Source organism: Andrena cerasifolii, chromosome 3 (assembly GCF_050908995.1).
Source record: "Andrena cerasifolii isolate SP2316 chromosome 3, iyAndCera1_principal, whole genome shotgun sequence".
NCBI lineage: Eukaryota > Metazoa > Arthropoda > Insecta > Hymenoptera > Andrenidae > Andrena > Andrena cerasifolii.
In genome coordinates this window covers 16,779,163-16,788,868 of record NC_135120.1, presented here as the reverse complement: position 1 = coordinate 16,788,868, position 9,706 = coordinate 16,779,163, and the positions used below count along the sequence as shown (strand labels likewise).

Sequence of the window (9,706 nt, the reverse complement as noted above, 5' to 3'; positions counted from 1 at the left end):
TTTACCTACTAAAACCCCAAGGCCGCTATAAAATTTTTAATAATTTCCATGTAAATATCTCTATTATTAAGGCCCATTGGCAGAAACGCTCGGACACCTATTTAGTTACTTTCGACATAAATCCATCGTGCCAAGGCTCCTCAAAATCGGTGTCTACCTCATGGTGTCCTCCCCTTGTTAGTACAAAATTCTTTTCTACTCGAACCAACTAGATATTAAAAACCCACGAACGCTCAACTTAATTCTAAATCTTCCAGCATCGAACCAACCTCCTTGGAGGATCTATCTCGCATCCCCGTATATCCGGCATACGCTCAATACCTCCCCTCAACCCGAATAATCTAATAATTCGACAATCGAGACGATCGCGATTTCGACGAGCGAGCGTGAAAACGAAGAATTAAGCGGCTCTGGTAATAGGCAGAGCTCGACGGCCGGGGGTGCTTGGTTCGAGGGGTTAGGAGGACGAGAAAGCTGGACGTTCAACGAGAAAGCCGACACGGATTGTAAATTATACTGGGCAGATAGAGAGAAATTCATGCTCTGATGACGCAGCGTTAACCACTCTCCGGTCATGCGATGATCAAAGGTAACAGTAATGGCCCGTGAGAGGATATCCGCTTGTATTTCGCCTAATATACTGCTGGCTAAATGCTGACGCGATTTCGAGAGGTAGAGCAGAAGATGAGGTGGGAAAGGGAGAGATAGAGAGAGGGAGAAAGAGGGAGGGTGGCGGGATGGGGGAGGGGGGAGGGGGCAAAGGGACAGGGAAAGATGTGTGTACACGCGTGTGTGGAAACAGAATCGAACGAAGAGGAGGAAAGAGGGCGAGAGGGATGAAAGGCGAAGGAGAGGGTGGAGAAAGGTGTGGAGAGTGGAGCAGGAAAATTTCAGGGAAAACGAGAGAGACTGGGCGAACGGGCTGGCGATGGGAGAACGGAGAGAATAACGGGGAAAGGGCGAGAGGGACAAGAGGGGTTGGAAGATCATAAATTGTTCAAGCAACGTGTGTACCTAAACGTGCACGCACGGTCGAGCGCGAGATCGCGCTTACCGCGTGGCTTTCAAAAATTTCACACGTTACCGATCCCTCCGACTCAGCCGCTACTCCGCCGGTCGATCCATCATTTCGGTAGTTTAGCTTGGAATCCGCGAAAATTATCCGATAACGTACCGCCCGCCTCGTTTGTCTTTGGGAGCGTCTCCTCGTCCCCAAATGATGGACGTCGGCTCGATCGACGGGACGTAAAGTTTGTCCCTGAAGATTAACAGCTTTATCCGGTTTATCTAAATCGCGCCGATAATTCTGCGGCCTCGAGGAGACCCGCGGGATTCCCCGAGATAAATGCAGCTTCAAATAGCACGCAGCTCTTGACTTTACGGAATTATGCTAATTGGGAGCGGTTTTGTTTGGTTTTTACGGGCTGTCTAATTCGATAGAAATTAGGTAGATACAGTATTATTTTCTCGTTTCTTGACGTGGTCTACGATTGGTTTAACTACTTTCTTCACTGAAGTGCTGTGTGCCTTTTTGCTGGGAATTCAATGAGACATCGCGTTGAGCGTGATTTAATCATTTCGATCTATCACTTTAGGTTACACTAGGAATTCTATTTTATTTCATATTTATCACCAATAAAAGTACAGCGTTCAAAGATTTCGGTTTTATTTGCAGTAGGGTGCTTTGAAAAATTTGGGCAGCGAGAGTAAGTTTGCTCTAAGAGGTGGTACCGTCGAAATGTTATAATGTGATTTTAAATTTTCATAATTACTATTATCTGCTATTTATCGTTGTCAGTATTAAATAATCAAACAATTGGAATTAAATCAGGTTAAAAGAGTTTAAAGAAAACTCGCTTAAAGAGCCTTGTTTCTTTACTGATGGACTAAAGTATCAAAACTTAATTCTCTTGGTAACGCTGTTTTGTTAAATAAAGCATCCCCGTTTTTTCCAACAGCGATTCATTAAAACCGCGAAGTCCTCTGCTTCCTAAACAAGCATCAGTTCCCGAAAGAAATAAAGTGAACCACGTCAATGTTTATAATTAAAATTCACACGCGCACGAACCTTTTCCCCCGTCGATTTTACCGAAATCTTGTTTCTCTACCTCTCATTTTATTACCCCGATTTATTAATACACTGTCTGGAACCAGCGTAGTTATAGAACACGGGCATTCTTCGCTATAATTTCGCATAAGGATCGCACGTACACAAGCGCATGCTCGCGTGTCACCGGCAAAGGACTTTACTAAAGCGTCAACAGACGATGGTACACGGGGTATACCCCCAGGGTGTCGAATATAATGGGGTGTTCGTGTTCAGTATCGTTATAATGGTGTTTCTCTCTCCTCCCCGACAATAGGTCGGCCAGGTCAAGTGTGCGTATACTAATCATGTTCCTGGTCAGGACCGAGGTCCGAGAATGTACCGAGGAAATGCGAACTATGCACAACGCACAATGCCCCTCTCACACTTTCGACCAGATGCCACGGATATTCTGTCCGCTGCCCCTCGCTGAATGCAGAACACGGCTTGTGTGCGTGTACGTTACGCGGCTGAAACATTATTCCACGGTGACGTCGATGAACGTTCAAAGGAAAATCTGGAAAAACGTTGCAAACTGTTATATCGATGGGCTGGGACAGAGGGCGATGTGACTTTTTGGCCGATTTGGGATCACGATGGAACAGGATATGCGCCTGTGAATTCTGGGGAATTCAAAAGGTGTCAATATTCAATCGAATTACGATTGGTGAAGTTATAATAAATCCCTGTAAATTTATGTAAAAATAAAATTGCGGTTACGACTCGCACAAGAAAATTTTAAAGAGTTTAAATAATAAATAACCCGACGAAAAAAACTTTTTTCAAAATTTATTCCACTATTAAGCTTTTGCGTGAAACAGTCTTTTTGTCTCTTGTACTTTTTGGCACTCACATCTAGGCTCGCGTCACCTTGACTTTTCCGTACCTGATGTTATCTGAGCTTGGCGCGGTTCATGTGTTTGGTCAGTTGCTCAGAGAACCTCTTCCTGTGCAGTCGTCGATTCAGTAGACTCACATTACGCCTCGCCTCTCTTCCTCAAAATATTCTCGAGGAAGAATCCGCGGCTCGGAGTCGCGCCGAAGCGAGGCGCAGTGTGAGTCAAATTGTCAAAATACATAAGAAAAATATAGGAAGAATAAAATGAGCGGAGGCGAAGCGAGGTGTAGTGAGAGCCTAACTTTACCCGAAAAATTGGGAGTGCCTATTTGACTTTGAGGTTATTTTTCACACCCTTAAAGGGCAATTGGGAACGAATCAATCAGACCGTTGTTCTTGTCTCGAGTCACTCCATAAACCCACAAAGTAGCGTTCCGATCGGTGAGTCCGGGTTCACGGTGTTCCCTTGTCAGAGTTCTTTTATGAGAATCCAATCATCATTCCCACAGATATACATCTTTATCGCTCGAGGTGTCTCGCGTTATAAAGTTACGAGGCTAAACCAACATTCCTAGTGGCTCCCGGTGTCATCCAGGCACCGGTTCGTCAACGACAACCTAGTGGCTCCCGTTGTTAACCAGGCACCGGTTCGTCCGCAACTAGCAAACTCCAACAAACAATCACAAATCCTCGGGTTCGCAGCCGCCAATCACATCACCCTCGGCTCGTAACACAGTATCAACCAGTACGTACTACCGATTATTTCAGCTCCATGAAAACACAAATATAATTAGGTATAATATATTCTAAAAAGTGCTAAAAACTATCACATAGGCAACTACTTACATTCCTCTTCCTAGATGGAATGCCACTTTCTAGATTTACCTTCCAAACTCAGAAACGTCCTCCCCGGTCGATCAACGTTGCGTTACTTTGATTTACAATTCTAATTATATAGAGCTTGTAACTAGTTCCTTAAAATCCACCACTCCATCGACTTCAATACGATGCGTAAGATCAGAACAGAATGGTTGTTCGGTAAAGAACGCGCTCGTGGAGGCAAGAAGCCAAAGTGCCGTCTACCTGCGTTGTATAAGCTGACGCCAGGAAAGACATTCTTCGAGCGAAATCCGAGCGACGTCAGCCCAGCTTTCCCACATAAACGAATGGAGAGGCCACGAGAGGGTGGTTCTGGTCGTACGAGAAATTACAATGAAGACTTTCGGCCGCCGTTGTTGTGGGATCAACGTCGAGAGCGAGAAGTGCCGTCAACACGGGGACGCGGATAGAAAGGCGCCGGGATTCACGGGGAGCGACGAAGAGGCACAATGTCGCGTGGGATTGCGTGGGATTAAAATCGAGTAGCCAGCTTTCGCTAAGGGGGTATAAATCCGTCTCTCGGCGCGACCGCGCCTGTTCGTTTTTTCTCCACCACCCCCGAGTAAGTACACGATGAGCTTTAAGCCCATGAATAACGTAATAGCGAATATTCCCGCTCGCTCATACGTACCGGAGTGCGCTTTTAGATGCATCCTGACGCATTGGCGCTCCATCCACGACAATCTCTTCACGAACTGTTGGTGTCCAGAGGATTAAATGGCAACAATCACGTAAACTGGTCATGTTTAGGGGAAAAACGAGGAATGTCACCAAACAGCTTTGTCCAGAAGATTAAGTTTTCATACATTAGTCCACTATTTAGTAAAGAAACGAGGTTTAACGAATTTAATTTTCTTATATAATAGGAGACTGTTACCTCAGTAATTTAATTTAATTTAAATTAATTTAAGCACCTTTGGTGCTGTAATTAGGTCTTAGGGCTCAGACTGTTTTGTTTGTTTTTATTTATTTTATTTCACTTTATTTTATTTTATTGCTTTACATTTTATTTTATGTTATTTTATGTTTTTGTTATATTTACTAGCTTTACTACGCGGCTTCGCCCGAAATTTAGATTCTGATTTGATAAAAAAAAGAAAAATTTCTTGTGAAAATAGTCACATTCATCTGAATTAGCTAGGTATAATGAGCTGAGACGTATTTCGTAACCACAGAGTTTACTGTTCGAAAATTTTTAGGCGACAGACAAACTCACAAACATTTTCTGCTTTATATATTAAGATACTACAACTTACAGTGACTAAATAGTAAATGTTCTTTGTACAATATTTGTGTATACACATGTCAGTTAAAATACAACTGTGCGTGTATTGATGAAGTTGTGTTTTTATTTTACGTGATGCAAGATGTTTATTTCTTTTAAGAAGCATAATGCTTTTTGCATTGATTCGTATTGCTTAGGAGTTAAAATTTCCACTATTTAAAGCAAAATTATTGTCAGCAATGTAGCCGACAAATATTGCGACTGTCTAGATCTGTTCAACTAAACTGGTACAGCATTTAAATCTAAGTTACATAATCTGTTATCTTATACAGGGCGTTACTGAACATTTTGCATAAGTATTGATTACTTGATAGGCATGTTCTCTTATGTGTGTTACAGGGCTCGTTCCCTATACAGTGGCGGATTTAACGGGCGGCCGATGAGCAGTTGCCGCATGGGCCCCTGTCCACAAGGCCCCCCTGAGGACCCGACCTCCCAAAAAATTTATGATTCTATCCAAACACTATATTTCTTTTTGTTTCCCATAATTATCGTACCACAAGCGCGTAAATTTATTTGTAATTCTGTTATGTATACAGGATGTTCCAGAACGTTTGCCAGCGGGGCCTTTTTCTTTAAATACGCCACTGCGTATACATTAATAAATAATATTAAATACAAGCTGGGCAAAACATTCCCAGCACAAGCGATCTCTTCTAACGGCCCGACCCACTTTCTGGGCCTCTCCTCGGAAACTTGCGCCCTCGTAGTCTCAACTATTTTCAACAAACGTTGTCACTCGTTTCTACCAACAACAAACATAAAAATAATTCACGCACGGTCGACGCCAATGCACGAGTTCACCTTGCCGCGATGGCTCGAAGATGGTCCTCGTAACACGCGCGGAGGTGCACAAAGACACAAAGACTGATCGGGAGGGTGTGCACGGGGTTGAATGGCGGAGTCCTTGGATTTAAAATTCGGCCTCCACTCGAAATCGCGTTACTGAATGGCATCCGAACGGGGTCCCACAGCGTGCTGCCGGATTAAATACCCACGCAAGGTTCTCTACCCATTTCCACGATATTCGCCGCAGGGTGTTCTTGGGTAACCGCAGATGCGACACTTCAAAGTGATGTCGCGACTCGGAGGGCTGTTACACGTGTAAACACGATGGAAACGCGTACGCGGAGCCGGGAAAGGATAAACAGCAGCGGGAGCGTTCCTTAAGCGCGTGTCGCAAGGGCGCGGCAAATGTACAGTGAACGCGTCAATTATTCGAAGGGACAGGAAGGCAAGATTTTTCCAATAAGAAACTTTTTGGGGTAATCGATCAGGGAAAATGAAAATGATAGGTCAATGGAGGAAGGTTATTCTTAGCGAATATCAGCACGTTCGCCGCCAATATTCGCCCAAATTCAATATTTATCTCACATCACCTGCATAATTAACCAATCCTGAAATCAATATTTCTTTGAAGCTCCGCGAAGCATAAACAATAAGGCACCCCATGAAAGTACATAATTCCTTCGTCAAAGTGCGCTATTTCTTAAACCGCAAAAACCTGAATTCAATTTTTATAAAACTCTCGATTAGTATCTAACTAAATAAAATATTACGCAACAAACTGTCGCTCTTCGTGGTAGGTAAAACACGAACGTTTCACTATCCGAACCTCGTACCCATCAGTTTCTTCAGATCATCAAGGTTTTACTGCATACCAATTTCTTTACGGCCGCGTGTATGCTAAAAATTCTCACGGTCTCGTTGCTGCCCGTGGACCATGAACACCACGCCGGTGTAACTTTCATCTTGGACCATCATCAAGGTGGTCCATTTCCCATCGTCAGTCATCTGCCACATTCCTTCGAGATATTGCCGCCTACACAGTATAAAGTGTCTGTTGGCTTTGCAGCAGGTGACCGGTCGTCGGGTCACCTTATACGCGTACCACGCATTTTTTCGCCCCCCCCCCCTCCTCCCTCCGCCCCTGTGTCTAGTATTTTGCCCGTTCCCCGAGATACTTGGTACACGCTTTACCCTTAAGGTCCGCAAGGCGCCCCACGTTCACGGAGTAATGTTACGCTTCTGGGTGGTTCATCGTTTCACCGACAACATCCTTCCTTTTTTCAGAACTGCGAAGATTCTATACGCGCGCCTACGTAGCCCTTTCTCTGAAACTCGAGAGTGAACGGCGCAATTAGTCGAACGTTCGTCCGTGGGTCGGATTTTTAGCTGCCCTCGCGTCGTTATAATCTGATGGAAAAAGAATTAACATTAATTGAAGAGACTTTGTAGGAAACACTGCGCGAGCCGAAATTAAAAAAAAAATGGTAATGTTGTAGCGTAGAATTTGATTTTTGGCACTTACAGTGCTTTCTACAAGGACTCTTCAAATATTAGTGTTATACATCATTTTGCAGCAAGTTTTTTTACATATCTCCACCGATTCCGAAGTGTAGATTTCACCCCTGAAAGCAGTGACCATCACCTTTTTAGGCCATGTACATAATTCCGTCATTTCTCGCAGAATACATATACATATGTAGGTACTTACATGCAGTGGGTCAAAAAATTATTGGCACATCTTTTAAAAGAGAACAAGTTTTTTAGAATTGGCCTAAGCGTCTTGAGTTTTTTTTTGAAAAGCTAGAAGGATTAGTTTACTAAGTAGTTGGCGTGTATCGTCGTGTTGGAGAAAATTGCAATTGGTCGGAATAGCGAGGGAAATAGTGAAGATCGCTTTTTCAAGTTTTTTACCTGAGTCTGTAATGAAAATTTAAAAATGCTTTTTGTAGATTCGAGTAAGTTGTATTACATACTGAAAATAGTTGCATACTTAAATCTGCCAACACCATTTTCAATGAAGGCTCAGATAAAAAAATTAAAAAAGTCATCTTCACTTTTTCTTCGTTATCCCGACCAATTGCAATGTTTTTTCCAAACGACGAAACACGCCAACTAACAATAAGTAGTAAAGTAATCCTTCTAGCTTCTGAAGAAAACTCAAGTGGTTTGGATCAATTTTAAAAAAGTTATTTTGTCCTAAAGTGTATGTCACTAATTTGTTGACTCACTGTAGTATATTGCTCCATAATCTCTGAAGCTTCCAATACAGAATTCTTAAAGAAAAGAAATAAGACTCCCTCGTTTATCCTAGTAAGGACCTACCATGTGCAGAGGTCGTGTTAATTATTTTTCATATTTCTTAGGGTTTGAAGCTAATGGAAGAAGGGCTTCATCACACGTACCAGCCAGGTATGTATATCAGGAGTCGGAGTAATCCGTCTTGTAGTCGTCCGCGTCTATCACACGGCGATTGTTCAAGTGGAATTGAAAGCGTCGATCTATCACCATCGGAACTTTTTATGGAAATGACAGAATTGTGTCGGCGAAAAGGGTGTCGAAGCAAATAAGTGCAGTCGCGATACGACGCCTGTTCGGTCGCTAACAATAAGTGATCGATGATCGAGTTCCTGACTCAGCAGACATTCGCGAAACCGAACACCACGGGATATTTTTCCGCGTAAATATGCACGCGACAGACGCGACAAGGATATGCCCTAACGTATCGCGGCATGTATTACTTAACTCGATATTCATAGATTGCGTTACTGCTTTTCAAACTGTTACTTTCTGACTTAATAAAACAAATTCTTTCACAAGTGAGATGTGTTAACTTTTTTATGCAATAGGTACCTACTCTGGAGTAGGGCTGGGACTATTCGAATAATTTAATATTCGAATATTTTACAAGTATTCGAATGCTACGAATAAACTTCGAATATTTGAGTATTCGAATGCTACGAATAAACTTCGAATATTTGAGTATTCGAATGCTATGAATAAACTTCGAATATTTGAGTATTCGAATGCTACGAATAAACTTCGAATATTTGAGTATTCGAATGATACGAATAAACTTCGAATATTTGAGTATTCGAAAGCTACGAATAAACTTCGAATATTTGGGTATTCGAATGCTACGAATAAACTTCGAATATTTGAGTATTCGAAAGCTACGAATAAACTTCGAATATTTCAGTATTCGAATGCTACGAATAAACTTCGAATATTTGAGTATTCGAATGCTACGAATAAACTTCGAATATTTCAGTATTCGAATGCTACGAATAAACTTCGAATATTTGAGTATTCGAAAGCTACGAATAAACTTCGAATATTTGAGTATTCGAATGATACGAATATACTTCGAATATTTGAGTATTCGAATGATACGAATAAACTTCGAATATTTGAGTATTCGAATGCTACGAATAAACTTCGAATATTTGAGTATTCGAATGTTATTGTGTTCACCACATGGAGGCGCGCATTAAGCAAGCACTCGCTTTGATGTATTGTATATTAATTAATTTTTAATATTTTGTGAACATTCTTATTTGAAAACACGTTATCAATAATAGTTCTTGTTTCCATACATGTGTGAATTTCCAAAATTCCCTCATTTGCATGATTTTTGCCGGAAAACAAGCTTTCAGCTGCGTCGCTGATTCGTCGCGGCTCGAACGGATTCCACTAGCGAACAATGGGCAGAATTATTGCCATGGTCGCGCAGCACGCGCCGCAAATCAACGTTGACGAGTGTGCATCACCTCGTTGAAGCGCGTCGAGCGTTTCGAGCGTGAACCTAATGCCCGATCCGCGCCACTTCTCC

General features: G+C 42.4%; 1 long non-coding RNA gene across 1 annotated transcript; it reads left to right on the top strand.

Annotated features, from left to right (window-relative positions):
* Window positions 1-2,642, top strand: LOC143367322 (uncharacterized). The gene is made up of 3 exons (XR_013085014.1): window positions 1-176; window positions 258-589; window positions 2,364-2,642. It is a non-coding gene; the product is annotated as an uncharacterized LOC143367322 (long non-coding RNA).
* Window positions 2,643-9,706: the final 7,064 nt, after the last annotated feature.